Source organism: Pelophylax lessonae (assembly GCF_965119305.1).
Source record: "Pelophylax lessonae genome assembly, chromosome: 2".
Lineage (NCBI taxonomy): Eukaryota > Metazoa > Chordata > Amphibia > Anura > Ranidae > Pelophylax > Pelophylax lessonae.
In genome coordinates, this window is record NC_138769.1 from 92,223,936 (window position 1) to 92,247,061 (window position 23,126).

A 23,126-nucleotide genomic window follows, 5' to 3' on the forward strand; every position below is an offset into this window, starting at 1 on the left:
AATAAAGGTGCATCTCATTAAATTAGGATATCATCAAAAATGTTATTTATTTCAGTAATTCAATTCAAAAAGTTAAACTCGTATATGTTATATAGATGCATTACACACAGAGTGATACTGTATGTTTTCAGCATTTATTTTTTTAATTTTGATGATTATGGCTTATAGCTAGTGAAAACCCAAAATTCTGTATCTCAGAAAATTATAACATTACATAAGACCAATAAAAAAAAAGGATTTTGAATACAGAAATGTTGGCTTACTAAAAAGTATGCCCATGTACAGTATAATATGCACTCAATAGTTGGTCGGGGCTCCTTTTGCATAAATGACTGCATCAATGCGGCGTGGCATGGAGGCGATCAGCCTGTGTCACTGCTGATGTGTTATGGATGCCCAGGTTTCTTTAAAAGTGGCTTTCAGCTCATCTGTATTGTTGGGTTGGTGTCTCTCATCTTCCTCTTGACAAAATCCCACAGATTCTCTATGGGGTTTAGGTCAGACGAGTTTAGGCCCTGCTGGAAAATTAAATCAGAATCTCCATAAAGCTGGTCAGCAGAGGGATGCATGAAGTGGTCTAGAATTTCCTGGTAGAGGGCTGCACTGACTTTGGACTTAATAAAACACAATGGACCAACACCAGTAAGACTTGCCACCTGCCCACATTGCCAAAAGTACCAATACAGGCGATCCCCGGGTTACGAACACATTAGGGACTGTAGGTTTGTTCTTAAGTCAAATTTGTTTGTAAGTCTGAACATGTACATATTTTAAGTGTAACTCCAGCCAAAAAAATTCATGAGGATACAGACAGCAGTACAAACCTCATACAGTACTGACCAACTTCAGTATAACAATAAAAAATGGTTTCAAAGCACACACAACTGAATGGGAGATCCACATGAGCTCATGCTGGGTCACAGGGATAATACTGTACTGTAACACATTCCTACTACAGTATCATAGAAGTACAAGTACAGGGCATGCTCCCAATACAGTGGTACAGGTAGTGGGCACAGAGTAGTACTGTAATCTCACCAGTTCCACAGGTTCCAGACAGTAGTGGGATGCGAGTGAGATGCTTCTGGGCAGTCCTGTATGTGGGGCATACAGTACATGTAGTACTGCAGCGTGCGTTGTGTATCTCCGGCACAGGAGAGAGAGGAAGAAGCCAGAAGAAGCCGGCAGTGACTTCACGTGGCCCCCGTTCGTAAGTAGGAGTCGTTCGCAACTCAGATGTTCGTAAGTCGAGGACTGCCTGTACCTGGTTTATTGGTCATGGTATCACTGTGCTTGATTAGCCTCGCCTGACATAAACCCCATAGAGAATCTGTGGTGAATTGTCAAGAGGAAGATGAGAGACACCAGACCCAACAATGCAGATGAGCTGAAGGCTGCAGGCTGATCGCCTCCATGCCATGCCGCATGGACGCAGTAATTCATGCAAAAGGAGCCCTGACCAAGTATTGAGTGCATACTATACTGTACTTGGACATACTTTTCACAAAGCCAACATTTCTGTATCCAAAATCATTTTTTTTATTGGTCTTATGTAATATTCTAGTTTTCAGAGATATTGAATTTTAGGTTTTCACTAGCTGTAAGCCATAATCATCAAAATTAAAAGAAAGAAATGGTTGAAATATATCACTCTGTGTGTAACGCATCTATGTAAAATATATGAGATTCAGTTTTTAAATTGAATTACTGAAATAAATTAACTTTTTGATGATATTCTAATTCTATGAGATGCGTGTGTCAACATGCAGCATTAGGGCCTTCATTTGCATTGCGCTGAGACAGCCTACTCGTTTTGAAGTGGTTTCTAACACAACCTTTAAAATGTATTGCACCTCAACACATATAGTCCACATTTGTGCATTGTGATGGGCTAAAAGGCAAATGTGTCGTGATGCTGTGACTATGTGCAGTGGAGCGGTGCTACAATGGCACCACAACACACTTTGGGGTTGATCTACTAATACTGAAGAGTGCAAACTCTGATGCAGCTCTGCATTGAAACCAATCAGCTTCCAGGTTGTTGTTTTTTTCAAAGCTTAAGGGCTCTTTCACATTGTCCGCCTCCGTAGGCGAATCCGTGCTGCTCAGCAGGGGATCGTAAACACAGATCCCCGCTGAGCAGGAAGGTGACATCTCCCTCTCCGCTCTGTGTGCTGAGAGGGAGATGTCAGAGCCCCATGCATCTCTATGGGGGAATCGGATGAGAGCGGACTGCCTGTCCGCTCTCATCCGATCCCATCTGATCCGATCCCCTGGACGGATGGAAAATAGGGTTTCCATCCGTCCGGATTTCCTGGACAGGATCGGATGCGGATGGCAGCGGGTGTCATCCCTAGAGGCTTCATCCCTCCAAATACTCCTAGAAGCCTCCAGACTCCAGAACCCAATCTGGAGGTTACCAATCCTGGAGAAAACTGCACTTTCTCACTGTCAGGAATCATTAATCAGACTAAGACAGAAAATGCAGTAAAATACCACCTTTAATGTAATGGTAAAAAAATGGTACAGAACAGTAAACATAGTCAAAACGTAAGCCATGGGTCGGGAGCCAAAACGGGAAGTCCGACGAACCAGTAATCATAAAACAAGAAATTAGCATAGTCGGAGGCAGAGGAACAGGATCAGGAACCAGAAGGGATGTCAGCTGGGGAAGGTCTTTCACAGGAACACAGCAGAGAAACTACAAATATGTTGGCCAGGTATAGGCAGGAAAGGAATGAACAAGGCAGCTTAAATAGCCAGAAGGGGCTGGCTGTAGGCAGGACCGATGAGCAGATAATGATAACTAGGTGAGCCAATGAGGAAACAATGAGTTGAGAGTTAAATTCTACTAAGCAGCTGATACTGCCCACACTCTCATAAATGTGCCACATGAATACAATTTAAAATAGTACCGCGCTAATTATATGCGTTGGAAAAAATATAATTAAAAAAATATATACAGTAGCTCACAAAAGTGAGTACACCCCTCACATCTTTGTAAATATTTTATTACTATATATCTTTTCATGTGACAACACTGAAGAAATGACACTTTGCTACAATGTAAAGTAGTGAGTGTACAGCTTGTATAACAGTGTAAATTTGCTGTCCCCTCAAAATATCTCAACACACAGTCATTAATGTCTAAACCCCTGGCAACAAAAGTGAGTACACCCCTAATTGCAAATGTCCAAATTGGGCCCAAAGTGTCAATATATTGTGTGGCCACCATTATTTTCCAGCACTGCCTTAACCCTCTTGGGCATGGAGTTCACCAGAGCTTAACAGGTTGCCACTGGAGTCCTCTTCCTCTCCTCCATGACAACATCACAGAGCTGGTGGATGTTAGAGACCTTGGGCTCCTCCACCTTCTATTTGACAGTGCTCCACAGATGCTCAATAGGGTATAGGTCAGGAGACATGCTTGGCCAGTAAATCCCATTTACCCTCAGATTTTTTAGCAAGGCTTGGAGGTGTGTTTGGGGTCGTTATCATGTTGGAATACTGCCCCTCGGCTCGGTCTCAGAAGGGAGGGGATCATGCTCTGCTTCAGTATGTCACAGTACATGTTGGCATTCATGGTTCCCTAAATGAACTGTAGTTCCCCAGTCCTGGCAGCACTCTTGTAGCCCCCGACCATGACACTCCCACCAACATGCTTGACTGTAGGCAAGACACACTTGTTTGTACTCTTCACCTGGTTGCTGCCACACACGCTTGACACATCTGAACCAAATAAGCTTATCTTGGTCTCATCAGACCACAGGACATGGTTCCAGTAATCTATATCCTTAGTCTGCTTGTCTTCAGCAAACTGTTTGCAGACTTTCTTGTGCATCATCTTTAGAAGAGGCTTCCTTCTGGGACGACAGCCATGCAAACCAATTTGATGCAGTGTGCGACGTATGGTCTGAGCACTGACGGGCTGACCCTCTAACCCTTCAACCTCTGCAGCAATGCTGGCAGCACTCATACGTCTATTTCCAAAATACAATCTCTGGATATGACGCTAAGCACGTGAACTCAACTTCTTTGGTCGACCATGGCGAAGCCTGTTCTGAGTGAAACCTGTCCTGTTAAACCACTATATGGTATTGGCCACCGTGCTGCAGCTCAGTTTCAGGGTCTTGATTATCTTCTTAAAGCCTAGGCCATCTTTATGTAGAGCAACAATTCTTTTTTTCAGATCCTTTTTGCCATGAGGTGCCATGTTGAACTTCCAGTAACCAGTATGAGAGAGTGAAAATGATAACACCAAATTTAACACACCTGCTCCCCATTCACATCTGAGACTTGTAACACTAACGAGTCACATGACACTGGGGAGGAAAAATGGCTACTTGGGCCTTGGACTTTTTTACTTAGGGGTGTACTCACTTCTGTTGCCAGCGGTTTAGACATTAATGGCTGTGTGTTGAGTTATTTTGAGGGAACAGCAAATTTACACTGTTATACAAGCTGTACACTCACTACTTTACATTGTAGCAAAGTGTTTCCTTAGTGTTGTTGCATAAAAAGATATAATAATATATTTACAAAAATGAGAGGGGTGTACTCACTTTTGTGAGATACAGTATATATAAAACTTTGATATATACTAATAAACCACAGTGCTCAATATACGAAAAACAATGTGGATTAAATCCACTAGCAGTATATAAAAAATAATATATACTGTATATTAAGGTCTGCGCAAAACAATAGTCCATGCAATTAAAATAAAAAAATATAAAAACAAATGAAGTGATAGTAAAACAATGGTGAATGCAATATCCCATTAACAACTGCTGTGCTCAACCAGTGCTTCTTGCTCCAAACTGATGCTTAAAAAGAGTGTTCCACTTTCCATATTTCTCGAGGAGGGAGCACTTGGCAGTGGCATGGTGATTGAATTTGAACACTTAGACCCCTTTCACACTATCCGTCCGTCGGACGGATTCCGTTTTTCTCAGCGGGGGATCGAGCCGCAGATCCCCCGCTGAGCAGCAGGAGGACAACTGTGTCTCCGCGCTGTGTGAGGAGACACAGCTCTCAGTTCCCCATGCATCTCTATGGGGGAAATCGGATGGGAACGGACCTTCGGTCCGTTCTCATCCGATTCGGGTTGGATGTCAGCGGACATGTCTCCGCTGCCATCCGATGCCCCATAGGAATGCATGGGGGGGACCGTTCAGATCCGCCAAAAAAACGGACAGGCGGATCTGAATGGTCCGCCTGTGTGAAAGGGGCCTAAGGCCCCTTTCACACATAAGGTCCGTTCAGTTCATCAGTTCAGTCACTTCAAAATGTATCAGTTTCTATACGTTTTCATCCATTTGTCATCCGTTTTTCATCAGTTGTTATCCGTTTTTCATTCGTTTTTTGTCAGTTGTTATCTGTTTTTCATCCGTTGTCATCTGTTTTCATCCGTTGCCATCTGTTTTTCATCCGTTGTCATCCGTTTTTCGTTCGATCCATTTTTTTGACGGATGAAAAATAGGGCATTCATCCGTTCAAAAAAACAGACATTAACGGAAGCGGATGAAAACGGATGTTAACTGATGATCATCCGTTGTCATCCGTTTTTACATAGAGATACATTGATGTCCGTTTTTCATCCGTCAACGGATGGATGAAAAACGGACAAACGGACAGCATGTGTGAAAGGGGCCTAATAGAAAGTGGAACACTCGTTTTAAGCATCAATTTAAAGCAAGAAGCACTGGTTGAGCACAGCAGTTGTTAATAGGAGATTGCATTCACCATTGTTTTACTATCACTTTTTTTTTCTTTTTTTACTTATTGCATGGACTATTGTTTTGCACAGATCTGACTATATATATTATTTTTTTATATACTGCTAGTGGATTTAATCCACGTTGTTTTTCGTGTATTGAGCACGGTGGCTTATTAGTATATATCAAAGTTTTATATATTTTTTTTTCATTATATTTTTTCTAACACTTGAATTGAGGTTAGCGCGGTACTATTTAGAATTGAGGAAACAATGAGTGCTGACAATTATCCGACAGCTGAGCAGCCTGAGCACAGAGAAGAGAGCTGCGGCTAGTCCAGCCCTGACATCCACGCAGAATAGTCAACCCGGAGCCCCTTACCCTGCATTAGTGACAACCCTGTGTGACACATACTTCTTTTCCTACTGTGGCAGGGCATAGCGCTCTCACACTGTCTAAAAAGAAATAACATTTTGAATTTGTCTTCCAAACTTAAAGAAAATGTATACTAATAGCCAGTCAGTGTTTCATAAACTCAAAGCATTCTACTAAAAGTTAAGCACTGAGTGCCAGATTTCAGCTATCTCTTCTCTTCAGCTCTCGGAATAACTTCATACAAGAATGTTCAGAGTGATCTTGGAAGCTTATAATGAATAAATGTTATTTCTATCTCTGGGTACTAAATGGATAACACAGCTCACAGGCACCTCATGTTTAAACGTTTTTGCCTGTTATTTCAACAGTTTTGTAAATGAAATGACATTTAGTGTCTTTGGGTTGAACATTTGTCTTACACAAAGTAAACTTACCCGTGACGTGTTGAACACGCTAAGCCATTAACACCAATTTCTACAGCAGAGCATTATCCCAGATGCAGAAACTTAAGACCATTTAATGAAAAGCAATAGCACAGTTTAAGTTGGAGTGCAGTTATTACTACAAAGTTTGCTTCAAAGTCATTTTATGTAATTTCACACATTGACATTCTTGTTGCATCATAAATTCATTTAATGTACAGATGTTAGGTGTTGCTTCTTTGTTAGATAGTATATGTATGTTTTCAAATAAAGTTTTTAAAGCCAACCTCCACCTTTGCTGGGACCCAAGCCCCCCCCCCCCTTTTCATCAAAGCACTTTGCCACCAAATGTTTTTCTAAGGCCTGGATCACATTTTTGAGATTAAAGATGCGACTTGAGATGCACAGAATCGCAAGACGATGGAATTCGCATTTCAGTAGAGCCTGTTCACATTAATGCTGCACAGAGCAGTGTGATTTTGGAAAAGGGTCTCGTGCTACTTTGGTGCGATTCCATCACAACTCTGGCCCCATAAAATATGCAAACCACATCCAAGTAGCATCCAAGTTGCTTCACATAATTGCACTGAAAGTTGAATAAACATTTGAACACAGCAGTGTGAACTTAGCCTAATTCAATGTATTAATATCTTAAAGGGCTGTTTCACCTTTATTGAGCAAAAAACATCCCTGGGCATTACTATTTCCTCAGTACATTACTATGCAGTGCACTATTTTTAAAATTAATACTTACTTTTCCATATATTCATTTCATTGCCCTCCCCACCCATTCTGCAGATGGCAGGATGTACTCAGTGTTGGATAAGCAGCATTCTGCAAGAGCAAAAGAGAGCAGATTGCACGTGTGGGCAGAGAACGATGCCAAGTGCTCATTTATAGGAGGGCAGTGCATTCAATGTTCGGTATGTCCTGTCATCTGCAGGACAATGAGTGGAGGGCCATGAACTGAGCAGCTGAAAAAGGAAGCATTTTTTTTTTTAATGAAGCACTGCATAGTAATGTACTGGGGATGCTGTCATATTTGGGGATGCTTTGGGCAAAAAAATTAGTAAAGGCGGATAAACCCTTTAAATCCTACTGTATTTAATCTGGTCACATGATGTCAGGGGTTCTCTTCCTTTAATAGTGATGGGCAGTTCTGAATGCCACATCATTCCTTTCAGCTTTGTCCACTGAACCCAGTCTGGCTTGATAACATATCCCAGTAGGTAGGACCTTGATTCTCTAGGCTCACAAGAAATGAATTAGATAACGAGGGGTGGCTCTGGATTGGTGAATGTTTGTGTCATTGGGGGACAGTTCTGGAAATAGTGTGAGTATTAAAATGGGGGCTAGTCTTTTTTTTTTTAATTTGAACTCCTTCAGGTTTTTGATTTTTTTTTTTTAATGTACAAGTTGAAGTTGGGCTTCAAGAGCTATTTTTAAAGACTTGCAATGAGCATTAACCACTTCAATACTGGGCACTTTTACCCCCTTCTGCCCAGGCCAATTTTCAGCTTTTAGCGCTGTCACGCGTTCAATGACAATTGTGCAACCATGCAACACTGTACCCATAGGAAATTTTTATCATTTTTTTCACACAAATAGTGCTTTCTTTTGGTGGTATTTAATCACCACTGTCTTTTTTTTTTTTTTTTTTTTTTGCTAAATAAAAGATAAATGATGGAAATTTTTTAAAAAAATTTGTTTTTCTTTGTTTTGTTTTATTTTGCAAATAAATAATCTTTTCTCATATATTTAGGTCAAAATGTATTCTGCTATATTTCTTTGGTGAAAATAACACAAATCCATGTATATTTTTTAATCTGTAGGAAAGTTATAGAGTCCAAAAACTATGGTATATACAGTATCTCACAAAAGTGAGTACAACAGGTGTCACAGGGACAGAAAGGGAAGGAAAATTTCCCCAGTGGGGTCACACAGAAGTAAACACTTGACAGATCTGTGCTCTGTTGTAATGTAGCAGCCAGTGAGAAGTACCCCAGTGTTCAGTTGGGACATGCTACCTAAGTCTCCCAGAAGATGCATCAGTGCCCAGAACTCTTCAAGTCAGTAATGATCTCACTTGCTGCCTGCTGGACAGGTAAGAATACAACTAATTATTTTACAGGTTGCAACTGGTGTAGATTTTTTTATTTTTTTTATAGAAGTGACATGACTGCTGTAAAAAACAACTATGCTAAAAAGTATTTCTCCCTTAAAGTGTGAAAAAAAACAAAACAATGGACATTCAAAGAATTTTAACAATTTTTGTAGTAGGTTCCTTCCTTTTTCTGTTGTGTAGAAAAAGTCATATGTTCCACTATATGGCTTTGCAGAGCTGACTTCTAAATGGGAGGGACTGCACTTGTTATGACCATCCAGTATAATTTCAGTGTTTTAATGAAAACAAATTGCAATGTCTGAATCCATTAGAAGTAATAAACCCTTATTGAGTATCTCACCAAAAATAAAAATCATATAGTGAAGAATACATAACATTTTACGTGTATCTTAGAGAAGACATCGGAAAAATCAGTAAGCCAAGTACACAAGCAGGAAATTACATTTGCCAGTGGTGGATAGAGTGCCTTCAGATTGCCATATTGCATATACAGTATATATATATATATATATATACACAGTATCTCACAAAAGTGAGTACACCCCTCACATTTTTGTAAATCTTTTATTATATCTTGTATGTGACAACACTGAAGAAATGACACTTTGATACAATGTAAAGTAGTGAGTGTACAGCTTGTATAACAGTGTAAATGTGCCATCCCCTCAAAATAACTCAACACACAGACATTATTATTTAAACCAGTGGCAACAAAAGTGAGTACACCCCTAAGTTAAAATGTCCAAATTGGGCCAAAAGCATCAATAGTTTGTGTGACCACCATTATTTTCCAGCCCTGCCTTAACCCTTTTGGGCATGGAGTTCACCAGAGCTTCGCAGGTTGCCAGTGGAGTCCTCTTCTAACCCTCCTTGATGACATCATGGAGCTGGTGGATAATAAAGACCTTGAGCTCCTCCACCTTCTGTTTGAGGATGCCCCACAGATGCTCAATAGGGTTTAGGTGTGGAGACATGCTTGACCAGTACATCACCTTTACCTTTAGTTTCTTTAGCAAGGCAGTGGTCTATTGGAGGTGTGTTTGGGGTCGTTATCATGTTGGAATACTGCCCTGCGGCGCAGTCCCTGAAGGGAGGGAATCATGCTCTTCTTCGGTATGTCACAGTACATGTGTACCATGCTTGGCTGTAGGCAAGACACACTTGTCTTTGTACTCCTCACTAGGGATTAGCTTCGAGTTTGAGTTTTAAGTTCGAACATCGGGCGTTCGTGTGTTCGCTGAACACACGAACAAATGGGGTGCTCGGCGGGAAGTTCAGCCACAATGCACTGCGCTGGTGTAGTGAATAAATTACTGATTGTCTGATGATTGGCCAAAGCATGCACATGACCTGTATGCTTTGGCCAATCACAGCACAATGTCCGTGATTGGCCAAAGGCAGGGTGTCGCTAGCCAATCATGGTTCAGGGGTAAAGTCCACGCCCCACACTATATAAAGCTGCTTCTTATACGGCAGCCATGTATAGTGTGTTAGGCGAGATAGGAGAGAGATTAGGCAGGTAGTTAGTGGATTGTGCATTCTATCTAGTAATAGATCAGGCAGTGTAGTATATATATATATATATATATATATATATATATATATATATCAGTTGTTGCAGGATATATAACATGCAGTGCAGTGTAGTGTAGGGCTGATTCTTATGACATTTAAACTTGCTTGCGGCTGTAATGTATTGTTGGCTCCTGGCAACACAGATAAAGAACATGAAAAAACCAGGCCCTTCGGGTCTGGTACGGATTTTAAGGGGAACCCATTCCAAAATTGAAAAAAACAACCTAAAATTCATACCAGACCCTTATCCGAGCAAGCAGCCTGGCTGAACAGGATAGGGGGGGACAAATGAGCGCCCCCCCTCCTGAACCATACCAGGCCCTTGCCCTCAACATGGGGAGGGTGCTTTGGGGTGCCCCCCAAAGCACCTTGTACCCATTTTGATATTGTCCCCTTTGTCTAATTTTTACCTCACAGAAACCTGACATTTGTACAGTGGTGTGTAGACTTTTTATATCCACTGAATTTCATTGGTACAGTGCCTTGCGAAAGTATTCGGCCCCCTTGAACTTTTTGACCTTTTGCCACATTTCAGGCTTCAAACATAAAGATATAAAACTGTAATTTTTTGTGAAGAATCAACAACAAGTGGGACACAATCATGAAGTGGAACGAAATTTATTGGATATTTCAAACTTTTTTAACAAATAAAAAACTGAAAAATTATTCAGCCCCCTTAAGTTAATACTTTGTAGCGCCACCTTTTGCTGCGATTACAGCTGTAAGTCGCTTGGGGTATGTCTCTATCAGTTTTGCACATCGAGAGACTGAAATTTTTGCCCATTCCACCTTGCAAAACAGCTCAAGCTCAGTGAGGTTGGATGGAGAGCGTTTGTGAACAGCAGTTTTCAGTTCTTTCCACAGATTCTCGATTGGATTCAGGTCTGGACTTTGACTTGGCCATTCTAACACCTGGATATGTTTATTTGTGAACCATTCCATTGTAGATTTTGCTTTATGTTTTGGATCATTGTCTTGTTGGAAGACAAATCTCCATCCCAGTCTCAGGTCTTTTGCAGACTCCATCAGGTTTTCTTCCAGAATGGTCCTGTATTTGGCTCCATCCATCTTCCCATCAATTTTAACCATCTTCCCTGTCCCTGCTGAAGAAAAGCAGGCCCAAACCATGATGCTGCCACCACCATGTTTGACAGTGGGGATGGTGTGTTCAGGGTGATGAGCTGTGTTGCTTTTACACCAAACATAACGTTTTGCATTGTTGCCAAAAAGTTCGATTTTGGTTTCATCTGACCAGAGCACCTTCTTCCACATGTTTGGGGTGTCTCCCAGGTGGCTTGTGGCAAACTTTAAACGACACTTTTTATGGATATCTTTAAGAAATGGCTTTCTTCTTGCCACTTCCATAAAGGCCAGATTTGTGCAGTATACGACTGATTGTTGTCCTATGGACAGAGTCTCCCACCTCAGCTGTAGATCTCTGCAGTTCATCCAGAGTGATCATGGGCCTCTTGGCTGCATCTCTGATCAGTCTTCTCCTTGTATGAGCTGAAAGTTTAGAGGGACGGCCAGGTCTTTGTATATTTGCAGTGGTCTGATACTCCTTCCATTTCAATATTATCACTTGCACAGTGCTCCTTGGGATGTTTAAAGCTTGGGAAATCTTTTTGTATCCAAATCCGGCTTTAAACTTCTCCACAACAGTATCTCGGACCTGCCTGGTGTGTTCCTTGTTCTTCATGTTGCTCTTTGCGCTTTAAACGGACCTCTGAGACTATCATAGTGCAGGTGCATTTATACAGAGACTTGATTACACACAGGTGGATTTGATTTATCATCATTAGTCATTTAGGTCAACATTGGATCATTCAGAGATCCTCACTGAACTTCTGGAGAGAGTTTGCTGCACTGAAAGTAAAGGGGCTGAATTATTTTGCACGCCCAATTTTTCAGTTTTTTATTTGTTAACAAAGTTTGAAATATCCAATAAATTTCGTTCCACTTCATGATTGTGTCCCACTTGTTGTTGATTCTTAACAAAAAATTACAGTTTTATATCTTTATGTTTGAAGCCTGAAATGTGGCAAAAGGTCGCAAAGTTCAAGGGGGCCGAATACTTTCACAAGGCACTGTATAATCAGGCATTTTTAGTGAAACTAGTTAATTCAGTGTCATTTGTTGTGATTAGTTGTGATTGGTCAAAGCTAATCACATGGTTCAAATGGGCTGTGATTGGCCTGTCTGTACCATGTGTTCCCTGTGACCATTCACAGCTAGCTACACAATTGTACACAATAGATGACGTGAAAGGAAGCCATCCATTGTTTCCAGCTGTCATGTGATCGGCTGTGATTTGTTCACAAGATTGAAAAATCTTCCCCTCTGACTGACAGGCTTCTCCACAAAAGCCCCCTGTCATTTTAGGAACACCCATCCAGCCCTGGCTGAACTAAGCCCAGATTAATGTAACAATTCTGATGAACACATTGGTATCTACTAGCGGGCAAATTATACTTAAAACATGGCTCCAACCTTACCAAGAGGTAAATTCAGTTTTTAAATTTTTATTTAGGAACAGACCAGAAACAATTTCTCCAAATAAGGTGCAATGTGTAGGAGTGGAAATATAATTTGGGCAAACTGTGCAGTTGCACAGGAGCCCTCTTACAATTATGACAGTGAACAATTGCTTTTATATGGCCAGTAGTTGAATGGGGGGGGGGGGGGGCAAAATATTGTCTTGCACAGGTCTCAGTCCAACCCTGGCAATGTTAACTGAAACAGCATCCTGATTCCTTGACCCGTTAGCTTGAAAATTCTGACAGCACTGTTTTTAGACACTACTTCTAGCTCCAGGGGGTTAAGCCACACCACCAATGGACAGTCAGACCAGGTGTTTGCTGTAGGACTGTCCATGTCCATGTCAAAAGTCTTCAGGCCAACACTTTGCTGACCACTTTGACCTCAAGCAGCCACCACAAGAACTTCAACAAGCTCTGCCTCTACTTTCTCTGTCTTCAGCAGGCAAAATGGTTTGAAAAAGCAATTTTGTCTGCCCCAAAAAGTCCAAAAGTTAGGGATGCTCCAGGCCATCAGGCAAGAACACACACTGACAAATCCTATATTGCCATGGAAACAGAAACTATCTCTTGGTTTGTGCTTTAAATACCAAGATACTTGTACATGACGAGTGCAAAGAAGGAAACTGACTACCATGTCTGAGGTGGCTGCCCTATTGAGATGCCTGTTGCACATACAATAGCCAAGTATTAAGTACACAATGACAAAAACTGTTCTGTACCTAATACAGATCTGTGAGGTTTTTCTGGATGTTTGTGTCCCTGAATGGAGGACTGACCCTCATTTGTCCCATTGATGCTTTGACATGCAAAGTGATGCTGAGACAGGAAATGAGAAGAAATCTCCCCAGTGAAATAAAACAATAAAATCTAACAGAGGCTCCAACCCATCCCCACTCTAGTAGAACATAAATGTATTGCCATTTGTGCTCTCTATTTGAAAGACTTGCTCTCAGCTAGTAACAGGAAGGTAGAAAGTGAGAGAAAATCTCCCAAAATAGGGTCCAGAAATCTACTCAATACAGCAAAAAAAAAAAAGTTTAGGTCAGTTATAGGCTATTAATCTTCTTAAATAAAGAGTCATGAAATACTCTTTTTAAGCTTGTATTTATTGAATCCTACAAGAAGATGGATGGTGAAAACATCCACAGCTGAAAAATAGAGGATATCCTGGTCCACAGGTTAAATTTTCTGCCCATATTTTATCATATTTACGAACAGTATCATTCAACAAATATGTGACCTCTAGATTACCAATAATGAAGTGCTTACGACTGTCAGCGCCATATGCGTAATGCCATCATGTTTTATAGAATAAATATTGCCCTTTTCACACTGGAAACATGACACGGACTGCAATCGGCCAACTGCTTTGATCCCGTTGCCAGACATCTTCCTGTCGGATCTGTAACAAAAGAACCTTTCGTGTTTTACCTTGCCCATGTCTATGAGTCATTGCTATGTAATGCTGATAATTGGAAATCATCAAGACTGACCTATAGCGTAATCTAATTTGGCAATTGTTAGCTAGGTATTGTTATTCTGCTGACATGTTGCCTTGGGGTGTCCTTGGTTATGAATATTTATGAACATTGCAGTAAAATGAACTTCAGATTACATTATAATCTTAGCAGTGGTAAAGAGAAAGTTCATCAAAAACTATTTCCTTGTTTGAATGGAGAAAGGTGGGATTTGATTTTCATTCTTTAGTGCTGACAAGAACCATAGCTGGAAGATTTCCCTACTTCAGTCAAGGCCTTTTAGCCAAGCTACTGAAGATACAAACCCAAGTCAGTTCTCCTTACAAAAAATTGGAGAATCAACTAGAGGTAACACGGCATAGAAATTCTGCCTGTGTCTTCTGACAATACCAGACCATTGCTATACAAGCTTAAGAGCAAGGTGCAGGGTGGTGTGGTGGGTAGTAAACATGCAGATTTCAAGTCAGGCAACAAAGTTATATTGTAGAAAAGGTTCAAAAACAACTTATTCAGGCCCGGTGAGTAGGCAGTGGCCCACCCATTCGAAGTCACTTCCGAGCAGTGACAGTGGTGTGAAGACTTGAAGATGTCAACAGCCTTTTCCATGAGGAGCAGAATATGGCCTGGCCAGTCCACGCCCAAAGAGGAGGCCTCTCAAAGAGTGGTAGACATAGTGCCTGCACTGTCCCTACTCCTCTGGAACCTTTCCCTACCTCTACGGACTGTTCCTGCCAGACAATCCTATCACTACTCTAGCCACCCACATAAAGTGAGCCAAACTCAGGAGCTGGAGTCTTAAATAGACTCTACCTGACCCAAAATGGTCACTGGAGTCACGTGGGACGCCAGTGTCCAATCGTACAGCTATCCCCCTGTGATCACAGGAAGTCATAGAGGAACCAATTTCCTCAAAACTTCCTTCCCCTTCTTCACTGCACTCCCTACCAGCTGTTTCGTAATTTAATGTTATTGAAATCTACCTTTCCATTTCAATCTGAAGCTTTTGGCATTTTCTAAAACTGTTAAAAATTTCAGTGTGGCTGCTTACGTAAGTATGGTTCCATACATTGGAGCTCTACCCCTGGATCCCTCAAGATTAGATAGGTGGATTTAGCAATTCCTGCCTCATTGTGATGAATGTATAGCTTCCACCTGATATTGTCATAATTTACTATGTATTCTCATGTGTCTTGTACTGACATTTTCTTAGAAAAAAAAAAAATGTATATACAGTATCTCACAAAGGTGAGTACACCCCTCACATTTTTGTAAATATTTTATTATATCTTTTCATGTGACAACACTGAAGAAATGACACTTTGCTACAATGTAGTGAGTGTATAGCTTGTAAAACAGTGTAAATTTGCTGTCCCTTCAAAATAACTCAACACACACTTATTAATGTCTAAACCTCTGGCAACAAAAGTGAGTACACCCCTAAGTTAAAATGTCCAAAATGGGCCCAAAGTGTCAATATTTTGTGTGGCCACCAGTATTTTCCAGCACTGCCTTAACCCTCTTGGGCATGGAGTTCACCAGAGCTTCACAGGTTGCCACTGGAGTTCTCTTCCACTCCTCCATGACGACATCACGGAGCTGTTGGATGTTAGAGACCTTACACTCCTCCAACTTCCGTTTGAGGATGCCCCACAGATGTTCAATAGGGTTTAGGTCTGGAGACATGCTTGGCCAGTCCATCACCTTTACCCTCAGCTTCTTTAGCAAGGCAGTGGTCATCTTGGAGGTGTGTTTGGGGTCGTTATCATGTTGGAATACTGCCCTGCGGCCCAGTCTCCGAAGGGAAGGGATCATACTCTGTTTCAGTATGTCACAGTACATGTTGGCATTCATGGTTCCCTCAATGAACTGTAGCTCCCCAGTGCCGGCAGCACTCATGCAGCCCCAGAACATGACACTCCCACTACCATGCTTGACTGTAGGCAAGACACACTTGTCTTTGTACTCCTCACCTTGTTGCTGCCTCACGTGCTTGACACCATCTGAACCAAATAAGTTTATCTTGGTCTCAACAGACCACAGGACATGGTTCGAGTAATCCATGTCCTTAGTCTGCTTGTCTTCAGCAAACTTTCTTGTGCATCATCTTTAGAAGGGGCTTTCTTCTGGGATGACAGCCATGCAGACCAATTTAATGCAGTGTGCGGCGTATGGTCTGAGCGCTGACAGGCTGGTCTCCCATCCCTTCAACCTCTGCAGCAATGCTGGCAGCACTCATACGTCTATTTTCCAAAGAAAACCTCTGGATATGATGCTGAGCTATTAACTTCTTTGGTCGATAGTGGCGAGGCCTGTTCTGAGTGGAACCTGTCCTGTTAAACCGCTGTATGATCTTGGCCACGGTGCTGCAGCTCAGTTTCAGGTTCTTGGCAATCTTCTTATAGCCTAGGCCATCTTTTTGTAGAGCAACAATTCTTTTTTTTTTTACATCCTCAGAGAGCTTTTTGCCATGAGGTGCCATGTTGAACTTCCAGTGACCAGTATGAGAGAGTGAGAGCAATAACACCAAATTTAACACACCTGCTCCCCATTCACACCTGAGACCTTGTAACACTAACAAGTCACATGACAGCGGGAAGGGAAAATAAGACCCTACCCTTGCTAGGGCCTGGGAGAACGTAGTAATGGTTAACAATGTACCTGTCGAACCAGGGGACAGGCCCTGTTTTCCTTTTTTCAGCAGCAATGAGGATTTATTGTATCGTGTATATAAAAAGAACAATGAAATTGTTGAACAGTTGGTGGTCCCTAAGCCTTACAGACGGGTGGTGCTGGAATTGGCTCATGGACACCTACTGGGAGGTCATTTAGGGGTTGAAAAAACCACTGAAAGGGTGTTACAAAGGTTTTACTGGCCTGGGATACAGAAATATATTGACAATTATTGTCAATCCTGTCCTGTGTGTCAGATGTCAGCCCCACTACCCCACTTCCGAAGTCCTTTAGTGCCCTTACCCATTATTGAAGTGCCCTTTGAAAGGATCGCCATGATCACCTCGTAGGTCCACTCCCCAAGTCTGCCCGGGGTCATCAACACATTCTTATAATCATGGATTATGCTACACGTTACCCCGAGGCAGTTCCCTTATGCACTGCATCCGCTAAGAACATTGCTAAAGAGTTGTTCATGGTGTTCAGTCGCGTTGGGATCCCTAAGGAGGTCCTTACGGACCAGGGCACTCCATTTATGTCACGAATAACTAAAGAGTTGTGCAAGTTATTTAAGGTGACCCAGTTGCGAACCTCTGTATACCACCCTCAAACTGATGGCCTTGTAGAACGCTTCAATAAAACATTAAAGAGTATGTTAAAAAAGGTTGTGGACAAGGATGGAAAAAACTGGAACTTCCTGATTCCGTACTTGATGTTCGCCATCAGGGAAGTACCCCAGTCCTCTACGGGATACTCTCCTTTTGAATTGCTTTATGGGAGACACCCTCAGGGACTCTTAGACGTAGCCAGGGAAACCTGGGAGGGGGAGCAGACAACCCACAAAAGTGTCATTGAGCACATCGCTCAAATGCAGGACAGGATTGCAGCAATCATGCCTATGGTAAAGGAACACCTACTGCAGGCCCAGGCAGCCCAACAGAGAATATACAACAGGGGAGCCCGACTCCGTGTCTTCTCACCTGGTGACAGGGTCCTGGTGTTAGTTCCCACTGTCGAGAGCAAGTTCCTAGCTAAGTGGCAGGGTCCCTTCGAAGTATTGGAAAAAGTTGGGGAGGTCAATTATAAAGTGCATCAACCAGGAAAAAGGAAGCCAGAGCAGATTTACCATATTAATCTGTTAAAGCCCTGGAAGGATAGGCTGGCCTTAACTGCGAGGTCCGTCCCTGTAACATCTAGGGGTACTGAGTTCCCTCTGGTCCCTGAGGTCACGATTCCAGACACCCTGTCTTATTCCCAAAAACAAGAAGCTAGAGAGTTCCTGATAAGGAATAGAGAGAAATTTTCAGAGTTACCTGGTACGACTTCAGCAGTTCAGCATGATATTGTTACTGAACCTGACGTACGTGTCAAGCTAAAACCATACCGAATTCCCGAAGCGAGGAGAAGGGACATTAGTGATGAAGTAAAAAGGATGCTGGAGCTAGATGTCATTGAGGAATCCAATAGTGACTGGTCTAGCCCCATCGTTTTAGTCCCAAAACCTGATGGTACTTGGAGGTTCTGTAACGACTTCAGAAAACTCAATGCAGTGACAAAGTTTGACACGTACCCAATGCCCATAGTGGACAAACTTATAGACAGACTTGGCAAAGCCCGCTATCTAACTACTTTAGACTTGACCAAAGGATATTGGCAAACACCCCTGACTGGTAGCACCAAAGAAAAGACTGCGTTTGTTACCCCAGAGGGTTCTTTTCAGTATAAAAAAATGCCTTTTGGGTTGCAAAATGCCCCTGTGACATTTCAGAGGGCCATGGACAGGACCCTAAGACCTCACCGACATTATGCAGCTGCCTATCTGGACGATATAGTGGTACATAGCACTGACTGGGAGTCTCACTTGCCCCGTGTACAGGCTGTTCTGGATTCCCTCTTCAAGGACGGTTTTACAGCAAACCCAAAAAAATGTGCCATTGGTTTAGAGGAAGCCAGGTATTTGGGCTACACTATTGGTCGTGGAGTCATTAAACCACAGTTAAACCAAGTAGAAGCCATCCAAGAATGGCCACGTCCTGCAAACAAGAAGCAGGTCAGAGCCTTTCTTGGAATTGCAGGGTACTATAGGAGGTTTATCCCGAATTTTGCAACTCTAGCTGCCCCACTGACCGACCTTACGAAAGGGAAAGAATCAGTAATGGTGAAATGGTCCCCAATAGCAGAGGAGTCTTTCCAAGTCTTAAAGAAGGCTCTTTGTGCACAGCCAGTGTTGTACTCCCCTGATTTCTCAAAGGATTTCTTGGTTCAGATGGATGCGTCTGATGTAGGTATTGGGGCCGTATTGTCACAGGTACACAATGGGGAAGAACACCCTGTGGTGTACCTGAGCAGAAAGCTTAATGAACACGAGAGAAAGTATGCAGTCATTGAAAAGGAATGTTTAGCCATGAAGTGGGCCTTGGACGCGCTACGGTACTATCTGTTAGGGCGCCAGTTTGATTTGATAACTGACCATGCTCCTCTGAAATGGATGGCCCAAAAGAAGGAGACTAATAGACGGGTGAACCAGTGTTTTTTGGCTCTACAAGATTACTCCTTCACTGTAAAACACAGGCCAGGTGTTGAGATGGGGAATGTAGATGCCCTGTCCCGTGTTCACTCCTGTTGCGACACAGGTGTTCCAACCCTGGGGTTGAAACAAGGGGGGGATATGTAGCAGAGTGTCCCAGAGAGAGCCAGGAAAAGTCCTGTTCGGGGTTTATACATCACCCAGGTATCTCTCGTATACCTTTAGGGATCTCTGATCCATGATCCAGTTCGGATCTTGGTCCTCTTCACCAGGCTAATTTAAACTCACCTGAGACAGACAGCAGGGCTCTCTCAGCCTGGGAAATTAGACAACGTTTGTCTAGGAGAGCAGAAGGTTGGTAACACTGTCAGTGTGTGTCTTTGGAAGCTGACAAGCTGTAGGCTTGCTCAGTCTGTGTTAGTTAGGGACTGCATTGTGTGTAGTAAGTGGCGGGACACGGCTAGGCTTTTGTTTATTATTATTATTCCTACTTGTTTTCCTTAAAGCACTGTACAGCACCTGTTTATAAACTTGTATATAGCACCAATAAACACCGCACTGTTTGTCACTGCCTAACTGGATTTGGTATCTGTGCCTAAAAGACTGCTCATCCCAGGGAGCTTTGCACCTGCTACCTGTTCCCCAGCTTACAATATATATATATATATATATATATATATATATATATATATATATATACTGTATATGCAATATGGCAATCTGAAGGCATTCTATCCACCACTGGCAAATGTAATTTCCTGCTGGTGTAATTGGCTTACGGATTTTTCTGATGTCTTTACTAAGACTAAAATGTTATGTATTCTTCACTATATGATTTTTATTTTTGGTGAGATACTCTCTAAGGGTTTATTACTTCTAATGGATTCAGACAGTGCAATTTTTCTTCATTAGAACACTGAAATTATATCGCGTGGTCATAACAAATGCAGTCCCTCCCGTTCAGAAGTCAGCTCTGAAAAGACATAGTGCAGGGATCTCCAAACTACAGCCCTCCAGTTGTTGTGGAACTACATGTCCCATGAGGCATTGTAAAACTCTGACAATCACAGACATGACTAGGCATGTTGGGAATTTTAGTTCCTAAACAGCTGGAGGTCCGTAGTTTGGAGACCTCTGACATAGTGGAACATATGACTTTTTCTAGTAGAACAGAAAAAAGTAGGAACCTACTACAAAGTTTGTTAAAATTCTTGGAATGTACTTTTTTTTTTTTGTTTTTTTTTTACACTTAAAGGGAGAAATACTTTTTAGCATAGTTGTTTTTTACAGCAGTCATGTCACTTCTAAAAAAAAAATAATAATAATAATAATCTTCACCAGTTGCCACCTGTAAAATAATTAGTTGTATTCTTACCTGTCCAGCAGGCAGCAAGTGAGATCATTACTGACTTGAAGAGTTCTGGGCACTGATGCATCTTCTGGGAGACTTAGATAGTGTGTCCCAGCTGAACACTGGGGTACTTCTCACTGGCTGCTACATTACAACAGAGCACAGATCTGTCAAGAGTTTACTTCTGTGTGACCCCACTGGGGAAACTTCCCTTCCCTTTCTGTCCCTGTGACACCTGTTCATATATGCACTCATCAATTTGTCAAAAACTCTACTAAAACTGTGTACCATTGGAGACATTTCCCATCACTTCCTGTACTGATAGGAAGTGAAAAGTCTCCCTAATAGAGTCAGAGATGGCAATAAAAAACCTTATCAAGGTTCTAACCCTTCTCCGCTATTTAAAAAACCACAGCTACTGTCGCTTCATTAAGATCTACATAGTACTATATACAGTATCTCACAAAAGTGAGTACACCCTCACATTTTTGTAAACATTTTATATATTTTCTTTTCATGTGACAACATTTAAGAAATGACACTTTGCTACAATGTAAAGTAGTGAGTGTACAGCTTGTATAACAGTGTAAATTTTGCTGTCCCCTCAAAAAAAAAAAAAAAAAAAACTCAACACACAGCCATTATTGTATAAACCGCTGGCAACAAAAGTGATTACACCCCTAAGTGAAAATGTCCAAATTGGACCCAAAGTGTCAATATTTTGTGTGGTCTCATCAGACCACAGAACATGGTTCCAGTATTTCATGTCCTTAGTCTGCTTGTCTTCAGCAAACTGTTTGCAGGCTTTCTTGTGCATCATCTTTAGAAGAGTCTTTCTTCTGGGACGACAGCCATGCAGACCAATTTGATGCAGTGTGCAGCGTATGGTCTGAGGACTGACATTCTGACCTCTGCAGCAATACATCTATTTCCCAAAGATAACCTCTGGATATGACGCTGAGCAGGTGCAGTCAACTTCTTTGGTCGACCATTATGAGGCCTGTTCTGATTGGAACCTGTCCTGTAAACCGCTGTATGGTCTTGGCCACCGTGCTGCAGCTCAGTTTCAGGGTATGGCAAACTTCTTATAGCCTAGGCCATCTTTATGTAGAGCAACAATTCTTTTTTTTAGATCCTCAGAGAGTTCTTTGCCATAAGACACCATGTTGAGCTTCCAGTGACCAGTATGAGAGAGTGAGAGCGATAACACCAAATTTAACACACATGTTCCCCATTCACAACTGAGACCTTGTAACACTAACGAGTCACATGACACCTGGGCCCAATTTGGACATTTTCACCTAGGGGTGTACTCACTTTTGTTGCCAGTGGTTTAGATATTAATGGCTGTGTGTTTGAGTTATTTTGAGGGGACAGCAAATGTACACTGTTATACAAGCTGTACAATCACTACTTAAATGTTGCCACATGAAAAGATATAATAAAATATTTACAAAAATGTGAGGGTGTACTCACTTTTGTGAGATAATGTATATTGGAACAACCTCCAGAACAGGGGTCCCTAAAAATGTTTTGATTGATCCCAAAATAAAACACAGGCATGTTTTGACACCTGCTTTTCAGCAACATTGTTGCTTTATACTGACATACTGTACATTTGACAGGTTCTGTTTAAATGTCTGTATAGCACTGATGCCTTGAAGCAAGGTTTTCCAAAAAACAATGAAATATCTATTAAAGTTCAGCTGCAAGTTAAGAGCATAGTTTAACAATGAATAATTTTGAAGGCCATAGATAACTTTTAGTCTAAGATGAATAAATGGAAACCGGATTTGAGGCCTGGAGCAATTCTTATGTTTTCTTTTTATTTGTTTTCTGTACCAAGAAACAATGTCTAAAGAAGATAAATTCTGACTTTATTTTAATAAAAAAATAAAAAATGCTGTAAGTGTGGAAAGAAATGTGTTTAGTGCTATTCTGTTATATATTGACATCACATATTTTCCTTTTACAAGCCAGGCAAACATACTAGAGTGGGGGCCTGGTGAGGAGCGGATGTAACAGGACATGTCCCTCGCGCTCTCCGCCAAAAGATCCTGCATCTAATCCTTGGGGTGGCTATTCCACGTGCCCGTGACAGCCTCAAGACACATTAGAAGATGGGTTGGAGGGTGCGGTACAGATACGTATGGCCTGCCTGCTGAATAACATATCCAAAAAGCTGAAAAACACTCGATCAGCTCCAGACATGCCTGGACAAGATGGCGCTGCATCTCATCTCCTTGTGAAGGAGAGCTACAAGGAGGCCGCACAGAAATGTTTCCCGCCGACCTCGCTGAAGGAATCCTCTACTTCCTCCACCATATCAGGGGATCTCCCGGGTGC